Here is a 9,497-nt window from a genome sequence, read left to right as displayed (position 1 = left end):
CAGGTGAGATGTCCGCTATACTGCACAGGTGAGATGTCCGCTTTACTGCACAGGTGAGATGTCCACTGTACTGCACAGGTGAGATGTCCGCTGTACTGCACAGGTGAGATGTCCGCTCTATTGCACAGGTGAGATGTCCGCTGTACTGCACAGGTGAGATGTCCGCTGTACTGCACAGGTGAGATGTCCGCTGTACTGCACAGGTGAGATGTCCGCTGTACTGCACAGGTGAGATGTCCGCTCTACTGCACAGCAGAGGTGTTCGCTCTACTGCACAGGTGAGATGTCCGCTGTACTGCACAGGTGAGATGTCCGCTGTACTGCACAGGTGAGATGTCCGCTCTACTGCACAGGCGAGGTGTCCACTCTACTGCACAGGTGAGATGTCCGCTCTACTGCACAGGCGAGGTGTCCACTGTACTGCACAGGGGAGATGTTCGCTCTACTGCACAGGTGAGATGTCCGCTATACTGCACAGGTGAGATGTCCGCTTTACTGCACAGGTGAGATGTCCACTGTACTGCACAGGTGAGATGTCCGCTGTACTGCACAGGTGAGATGTCCGCTCTATTGCACAGGTGAGATGTCCGCTGTACTGCACAGGTGAGATGTCCGCTGTACTGCACAGGTGAGATGTCCGCTGTACTGCACAGGTGAGATGTCCGCTGTACTGCACAGGTGAGATGTCCGCTCTACTGCACAGCAGAGGTGTTCGCTCTACTGTACAGGTGAGATGTCCGCTGTACTGCACAGGTGAGATGTCCGCTGTACTGCACAGGTGAGATGTCCGCTCTACTGCACAGGCGAGGTGTCCACTCTACTGCACAGGTGAGATGTCCGCTCTACTGCACAGGTGAGATGTCCACTGTACTGCACAGGGGAGATGTTCGCTCTACTGCACAGGTGAGATGTCCGCTCTACTGCACAGGCGAGGTGCATGCGCAGTAGAGTGGACCCAATCGGGCTCAGCTATTTCCGCAGCGTGGACAAGCAGACTTTCAGGGCTCCCGGTTCTGCTGAGGACGACAAGGAACCCTCTTTAGGATCTAGAGGCTTCTCCCTCCAGAGGTAAGTATTGTTTATTTTTCATTTTTTCAGAGTTCCAGGTTAACATTACAGTGGACCTGAACTCTTGCACAGGACAGAAGGAAAACATAAAGAAATCCACCCTGTATGTATTTAGAGAGTTTAGCCTGTCTAATACCCTCTCATCTGTGTCTAATCACCACTGTAATTTGATCTCTCAGCTGTGTCAGCTCAAGAATCTCCTCTGCCATGGCAGAGCAGCTCATTTGTTCACTCAGGATGTTAACAATATGTCTACTTTCATGAATGCAGGAAGTAGACACTGCTGATTTATTGCAGGAGTTGTATCAGCTGTACCAAAGAAATGTTTTTTTAAACGGTTATTATGCTGTTGCTTATCTTTAGAGCAGAGAGGAAGTTCTGAGTTCAGGTCCACTTTAAATGATTTCTGTTAGTATTGTTACTGTTACTGTTATTGTTCTGTGTAGTTATACTCTTTATTGTTTGGAATTTTGTACTGGCTGTTTATTTTAAACCTTTTAAACCCATACTGGGTCACTTGTTCACTAAACATTGAGGGCTGGAACCCACTAGAGTGTTTTTTCGAGGGATCACATTAAATTGCTAGTGATTTCCCGAAACGCTCTGCCAATGTAAGTGGATGGTACAGATTCCACTAGAGTGATTGTGATTAGGCAAATCGCAATCGCAGGACATACAGCATTTGGGGAGCGTCTCCATTCTAATGTATTATATAGGAAGCAGGGAAATCGCTCCCAAAATCGCTTGCGAAGCGCTACCACAAATCATTATCGCGATAGCCAAGGCCTGGAACCCACTGCAAATCGCAAATCTCTAGCGCAATCGTTAGCATTTTTAATAGCGTTTTGCAAATGATTTCATGAACGTTTTCCGTTGATTTCGGTAGCAATTTTAAAAAGTGTAAGCTTTTTGGCAGCGATTGTGATATTGATTTGCAATTAGCGATTTTAATCCTGATTGGTCCTTTCAAATCATTATCATTTTTTTTACAGTTTGCAGTAATTTAAAATCGCACACAAATCGCTGTGTGTAGCTATTCGTGAGCGATTTGCCAGCGCTTCAATACTTTACATTGAATCGCAAACACTCCCAAAATGCTGCCTGTCCTGCGATTGCGATTTTGCTAATCGCAGTCGCTACTTTGGAATTAGTTACATGTCTTTACATTGGCAGAGTGTTTAGGGAAATCGCTAGCGATTTAAAGCGCTCCCTAAACGCTCAAAAAAACGCTCTAGTGGGTTCCAGGCCTTAGGGCTTGTTTCCACTATAGCGAATCCGCATGCGGGCACTGCATGCAGATTCGCATACTCAATGTTAGTGGATGGGGCTGTTTCCACGTGTGCGGCGGCGGCGGCGTTTTTCGGTGCGGGAAAAATCTGCACAACAGGGTCGTCAGATTTCGCGTGCGGCAGGAATGCGGGCAAATCGCTGCTAATGCATTCAATAGGGAAATCGCATGCGGCTTTGTCATGCGGATTTCCCCGCGATTTTGCATGCGATTTCGCATGAAAGGCAATGGTACTTTACACAGGCAGTGACATGGTTACATTCGCCTGGCTCCTTGCCATGCGAAATCGCGGGTAAATCCGCATGGGGAAACGCAGCCGCATGCGATTTCTTCAGCGGTGGAATCCAGGCGATTCCGCACCGCTACAGTGGAAACGAGCCCTTAGAGTACTTAAAAATAATTTTAAAAATGTGGTTGTTTATTCAATGCCATTAACCCAGTTCATTTCACATGTTGACATATTTTATTGATAAGATGTGAAATTATCCCCTAGGAGAAAACTTAAGAGAAAAAAGTGAATTGAATTAGGGCCGTAAAATCTCCCAATAAACTTTCCACGATCGTCTAGTGCAGGCATAGGCAAACTTGGCCCTCCAGCTGTTAGGGAACTACAAGTCCCACAACGCATTGCAGGAGTCTGACAGCCACAGTCATGACTCATAAAGGCAAATGCATTGTGGGACTTGTAGTTCCGTAACAGCTGGAGGGCCGAGTTTGCCCATGCCTGGTCTAGTGTGTGCTCTTCACTAAACATGGCAATCATCTCTCATTGTCAATTCTATTTATCTGGCCCTGAAAGGAATTTGGAAAACAATGCGGTTCTGGTTTGTGATCTCAGGTGAAACTCCACTGTGTCCACCACAGAGAGTCTGTGGTGAGGCGAGGAAGGGGTTAAAGTGTTAAAGTGGCAGGGCCGGCCTTGTTGTTGAGACACACCCCTTATTCTCACACTCTTAGCTGCACACACATACATACACACACACTGTTCAGCAGGAGAGGAGAGACCAGGCAGAGATTCAGAAGGGGGACACGCTGGCCTGGGGGAAGGTAAGTCGCCCACTGTACTCATTCTACGCTGGATCTCTGCATTTCACAGTCCGGGGTAGGGCTCATACGCACGGACGCTCGGCCTGCACAGTCTCTTATCGTTCTTACGCTTTAAGCATGTCATTTACAAGCTTCTGAATGAGAAAAACACAGTCAAGTCTTACTTTAAAAAAAACAAAAAACTATGAATCTAACATTGGGTCATGGGGGTCATTGTTTTGTAGATGAAAAGTAGACCGCCACGCAGTTTTATGTCAGGGTGACGGCTCCCGAGGTGACGATCGTGCGCGTCTAATCCAGCCTCTCCGGGATTGCCTCCGTCTGACTTTGATGAATTGAGTTCACCTGCCGTAGGAACAGGTAGCGCTGTAGGAGCACCTGGCCAGGCGGTGTGCCTAAAGCTATTATTTTAAAGAGAATCTGTAACATCAAAACGTCCCCTGGGGGGTACTCACCTCAGGTGGGGGAAGCCTCAGGACCCTAATGAGGCTTCCCACGCCATCCTCCGTCCCTCGGGGCTCTCGCTGCAGCCCTCCGTACAGCGGCGACGTAAATATTTACCTTCCCGGCTCCTGCGCAGGCGCTCTGGTGACTGTCTGCTCCGAAGTAGGCGGAAATACCCGATCGCCGTCGGGTCTGCTCTACTGCGCAGGCGCAAGTCTCCGGCGCCTGCGCAGTAGAGCGGACCCGACTGAGATCGGGTATTTCCGTCTAGCTCCGAGCCGACAGCAGCCACAGCACCCCCGCTGGAGCCAGCAAAGGTAAATATTGAATTGACAGTCGGGTCTGTCGCCGGCTGTTCGGAGGGCTGCAGCGAGACCCCCGTGGGACAGAGGACGGCGTGGGAAGCCTCATTAGGATCCCGAGGCTTCCCCCACCCGAGGTGGGTTCCCCCTCAGGGGATCTTTTTGATGTTACAGTGTCTCTTTAAAGTAATATAAGATCAACAGTGGTGTAGCTAGGAATCATAGGGCTCCATAGCAAAACGTTCATGGGGTCCTCAGAACTAGGTACCCTTGATCAATGCCACCTGCCCTATGGATATGAGTTAATTGGCCAATTTTATTTTTTTTTATTATGTTATTATATTCTCCTGCAATGTACATTGAGTATAGTCATTGTTCTTAAGGTGGCCACTAACGGTCCAATTTCTAGCGAAAAAACGTTTGAGCGATCGTTCACTACACCATCAACGAACCAATATTTGCTTCCTATCTATCACAACCAACAGGAAAATCCAAATTTTAGTTTGATGAGAATCCAGTCGAACGATTTTTATAATCGTTCGTAATCGATTGTGCCCATCAACTGAGGTTATTTACATCCAATCCGATCAGAATTTCTGATCGCTCTAACGATTTTTCGTTAGAAATTGGACCGTTAGTGGCCACCTTAAGAGACAAAGGCCCATATGCAATTCACTTTTTCACTTGAACTTTCTTCTAGGTGATATTTTTACAACTTAAAGTGAATGGGAACCGCATTTAAAAAAAATTGAGATAGATACTTACCCAAGGAGAGGGAAGGCTCTGGGTCCTATAGAGCCTTCCGGCTCCTCTCCTGGTCCCCCCGTTCCAGTGCTGGCTCGCCCGGTAGCAGTATTTGACTAAATTAGTCAAATACTGCTTTACCCGGCCGAAGGAGGCTTCAGAAGTCTTCAGGGAGCCCGAGTGCTCCTGAAGAAGGGCGGCCCTGTACTGCGCCTGCACAAGCACGCTCTCTTGCACGCTCACGCCTGTGCAGTATGGAGCCGCACGTCTTTGGGAGGGCACGGCTCCCGAAGACTTCCAAATACCCTTTCAGTCAGCGGGGGTTTGAAACGGGGGGGGGGGGGGGGAGGCAGCACAGGATAGATAGAGAGCACCGAGAGAGGAGACAGATGGCTCTATACATCCCAGAGCCTTCCCTCTACTTAGGTAAGTATTTGCTTCATTTTTTTAAAAAAATGCGGTTCCCATTCACTTTAACTAAAATAAAATGCATTTTAAAACACCAGGAGCAAGAAAATTCTTAAATTATTTTAAAGGGGCTTTTCACCTACGTTTTGATACATTTTTTTTCATTGCAAAGTGCTAAAAATTTATTTTAAAAAAGTTGAAAAATGATCTCCTAGGAGAAAACTCAGGAGAAAAAGTTTATTGCATATGTGCCAATGTCAAAGGATTGAACACATCAAGTACCACCTGGGCCTCCTCTGCTCCAGGGCCCAATAGTGAATTGCTATGGCTATTGCTATGCCTCTAAAGAGAAGTATTTTGAAAAAGCTGCCATTATTTGTGCAAAGTGGCTATTTGATGGGCGTGTGTTAGAGCAGTGTTTCTCAACATTTTATTGGTATGTACCCCTTTTAAAAACCATGTACTCACCAAGTACCCCCTAGCATAGTAAACATTATCAGAAGTACCCAGAGCTGGGACAAAGTCCTCCAGCAGCCAAGGCTGAGACACCAAAGTGCGCCCCTCCATCCCTCTCACCCCAGTTGTCACACACTGATTGCTATTACACTAAGAGGCCCCTCCCCCATCCCTCCCTCCCCAGCCATCACACACTGAGTGCTATTAGACTAAGATGCACCCCAGGGTCTCCAACACCTTCATCACTAGTTATCTGGCTTGCAGTCACTGCCATGTATTCCCTTTTCTTATTTTGCTCTGCTTCAAAAGCAATAGGGAATGATAGCTGAGTGAGTTGTGTGCCCCCCACACACACTGCGCCCTAAGGCTGGAGCCTCTCTCGCCTCTGCCTTGGCCCAGCCCTGCAAGTACCCCTTGGCAAATATACAGTATATTTAATCGCAGTACATGATCATTGTTTCTAAACTATTTTCAAGCATTTACTATTGCTTTTTATTAGCTAAAATACTAATTTGGTGTTGTTTAAAGATTAAATAGCCAGATGACCCCCCCCCCCCCCCCCCCCCGTATAGCTAGCTATGCCCACCCCCCTCACATTTATTAACTGCGCCCCTTTATCAGCATTTCCTTATTCTGACCATCGGATCTGAAATGACATCGGTCTTAAGGTGGCCACTAACGATCCAATTTCTAGCGAAAAATCGTTTGAGCGATCAGTTTATGCTGATTGGAACTGAAATTGTTCACTACACCATCAATAAACCAATCTTTGCTTCCTATCTATCACAACCAACAAGAAAATCCAAATTTTGGTTTGACGAAAATCCAACGTCCAAAACGACTGTTTTTATAATGTCGTTCTTAATCGATTGTGCCTATCAACGAAGATTACTTACAACCAATCTAATCAAAATTTCTGATCGCTCAAACGATTTTTCGCTAGAAATTGGACTGTTACTGGTCACCTTTAGCAAGATGCATGCAGTATCGATCGCTTGGTCCAGCTTGCAGGTCGCAGCGACAGCAAGGCACCTCTTCCATCCTCCTCACAGGCATGGACGTTCTGACATGATGTCACATGACTGCGTCACGTCGGGGAAAGCGCTGCTGTGGCTGGCCGCGGTGCAGCCCACCACAAAACAGAAAGGAAGGCAACAGTGGAAACCGGGCTGACGTGGCGGAATCAGGAAATGTATATGCCCAATTCCCCACACCACGATACCCAGCGGCCAGTGGCCACTGCAGACTCATTTCATTTTTAAAGGGGAGATGCTTGGGGGCCCCTCTGAACTCCGGGGCCCAAGTCAATTGCCCGCTTTGCCTTTATTGAAGCGCAAGCCCTGGTGGCAGCGTGACACAGTCTTCAACCCTGCACATGAGCAATGGTGGGGGACACATATATACACTTGGAGGTACACCAGTCGTGATATTGAACGCTGATGCCACTGCGCACCCCATCAAGCCCTTGTGACCAAAATTTTCCATCATTTCCGATCAAGCCTTTCAACTGATTTTGATCAGAAATCGATCGGAAGATCAATTGGGTAGCTGTTGCAGTTCTCCTTCGACCCCATAAAATTATATGATCAAAAGGTCGATCAGCACACAAAACCCAATGATGTATGGGCACTGTATTTTTTAGGGGAAGCAGAAGACAGAATCAATGGTGTGGCCAATATTATGACAAATCCCTGTGCCCCCCCCCCCCCCCAAAGAGATTAAACATCTGCCTGTGGTCTACCACAATAAAAACCTAGATGGGCGCTCTGCTAGATCAGTGCACTAAGCTAGGAAGGCAAACCACACTGAGCATTGCTTTTCCATAAGAGGGCTTTCGGTCTCTTTTAGTCCCCTATACTAGAGGTTCTGGGTCACCCTGAGCTGCTTGGGTATTCTGTAGTCCTGGTCCAAGCCCCTATCCCATATCAATCCCTGCCATGCACTGATGAGGACCAACAGTCAGAAACAGGCTGTCTGCATGTTGGGTTGATGTGGCTCTGTAAAATTTACAGCTATAGGCTTGCTATACACCAGCGGCTCTGGATGCAAGCCTGGCTTCCGGCACATAAAGAGATAATTGGCATATTCAGTAGTGATGCATTGTGGGCAACCACATTTACACACTTAAAGCTGAATTATCACAAATGCCTTTTTGTTTTAAGAAGGTACACTACACTGAGCATTGCCTTTTAGTAGGAGGGCTTTTTGGTCTCTTTTAGTCCCCTTTACTTTCCTAGTGGTTTTGGGTCACCCTGAGCTGCTTCGGTATTATTCTGTTGAACAAAGTTGTAATAGTTTAGTTAGCACGCTTTGCGGAGAAAAGGGGGCGGTGGTTATTTGCAATGTGTTAAGTTGGTGCAGTGGAGGGTGTTAAGGTGCGTACACACGCACTACCAGCGGCAACGACGGGTCCACAGGACCCGCCCGCTGGGCGGTCTTTAGCTGACAGTAGTGCGTGTGTATGCACTGTCGGCGGACTGATAAGGCTGTGTATGAATGATCCGCTCAGCCCACAGCGCGTACACATGCACTACTGTCGGCTAAAAGACCGCCCAGCGGGAGGTCCGGCGGACCCGTTGTTGCCGTTGGTAGTGCGTGTGTACGCACCTTAAAGAGACTCTGAAGCGACTTTAAAAACAGCTTTTTACCTTATATTCTACATGGGCATGTGTGCCCCTGCTAAAACGCCCCCTGCAAAATCCACGACCAACTTGGTCGTAGATTTTGCTGCTCATGGAGGCAGAGCTTTCGGCTGTAGCCCTGGCTTCATGCGCGTCTATCAGCGGCGTATCTCAGCCTCCTCCCCGCCCCTCTCAGTGAAGGTAGACTGAGAGAGGCGGGCGGAGGCGGAGATACGCGCTGACAGACGCGCATGGAGGCAGGGCTACAGCCATTAGCTCTGCCTCAACAGGAAGCGATCCCCGGGCACCATGGAGGGGATTTGGGGGGTAAAGACCCCTCGTTCTGCCGCGGGATAGCGGCGTTTTAGCAGGGGCAAACATGCCCCTGTTGAATATAAGGTAAAAAGCTGTTTTTAATCTCACTTCAGATTCTCTTTTTAAGAGACAGTGATCACTGGCAGAGAATTGTCCTCTAGTGTTTGTTTGGCTGGGGGAAGGTTGCTGACTGTAATCCTTGGCTAATGACAGGGTGTGTGTCAGCTCTTTATCCTAGAAAGAGGCTATTAAGCAGGTAACTATTCCTTGCAGCACAAATTCCAGCACAGCGTGACAGCTGAGGCCTGGAGGCCCGTGAGGCTGTGTTCTCTCTTTAAGGGGACCTGAACTCAGAACTTCTTCTCTACTCTAAATACGCAACAGCACAATAACCTTTAAAGAAAAACATTTCTTTGTTACAGCCGATACAAATCCTGAAATAAAGCTGCAGTGTGTCTACTGCCTGCTTTCACAGAAGCAGACATATTGTTAACATCCTGTGCTGTCAAATGAGCTTATCTGCCATCTCTGCCATGGCAGTCATGTGACACGGCTGAGAGATCAAATTACAACTTTTGGTTAGACACAGATGGGGGGGAATTAAACAGGCTAAACGTTACATACATACAAGGTGCATTTCTCAGGTTTCCTTTTTGTCCTGTGCAAGAGTTCAGGTCCACTTTAGGCTGAGAAAGGACATTGTTTTTGACCGCCCTCCGCTCATCACAAAATTGACAGTGAACGTCTCCTGTTTTATAAATAGGAACCGTTCAAACTTGTCACTCTGCAGCAGATCCGTGGGAT

At 47.7% G+C, this 9,497-nt stretch overlaps 1 protein-coding gene across 1 annotated transcript in view; it reads left to right on the top strand.

The window, feature by feature from the left end:
- Window positions 1-3,316: 3,316 nt before the first annotated feature.
- LOC137532091 (toll-like receptor 2) overlaps window positions 3,317-9,497 on the top strand; it is a 60,269-nt gene continuing 54,088 nt past the window's right edge. Inside the window, exon 1 of the mRNA XM_068252237.1 lies at window positions 3,317-3,403. The gene's annotated coding sequence lies outside the window, so the exon portion shown is untranslated. The remainder of the gene's footprint in view (window positions 3,404-9,497) is intronic.

The sequence above is a fragment of the Hyperolius riggenbachi genome, chromosome 9 (assembly GCF_040937935.1).
Source record: "Hyperolius riggenbachi isolate aHypRig1 chromosome 9, aHypRig1.pri, whole genome shotgun sequence".
In the NCBI taxonomy this organism is placed as follows: Eukaryota; Metazoa; Chordata; class Amphibia; order Anura; family Hyperoliidae; genus Hyperolius; species Hyperolius riggenbachi.
The sequence above is the reverse complement of the archived record's forward strand: the minus strand, read 5'-3'. Positions and strand labels throughout refer to the sequence as shown.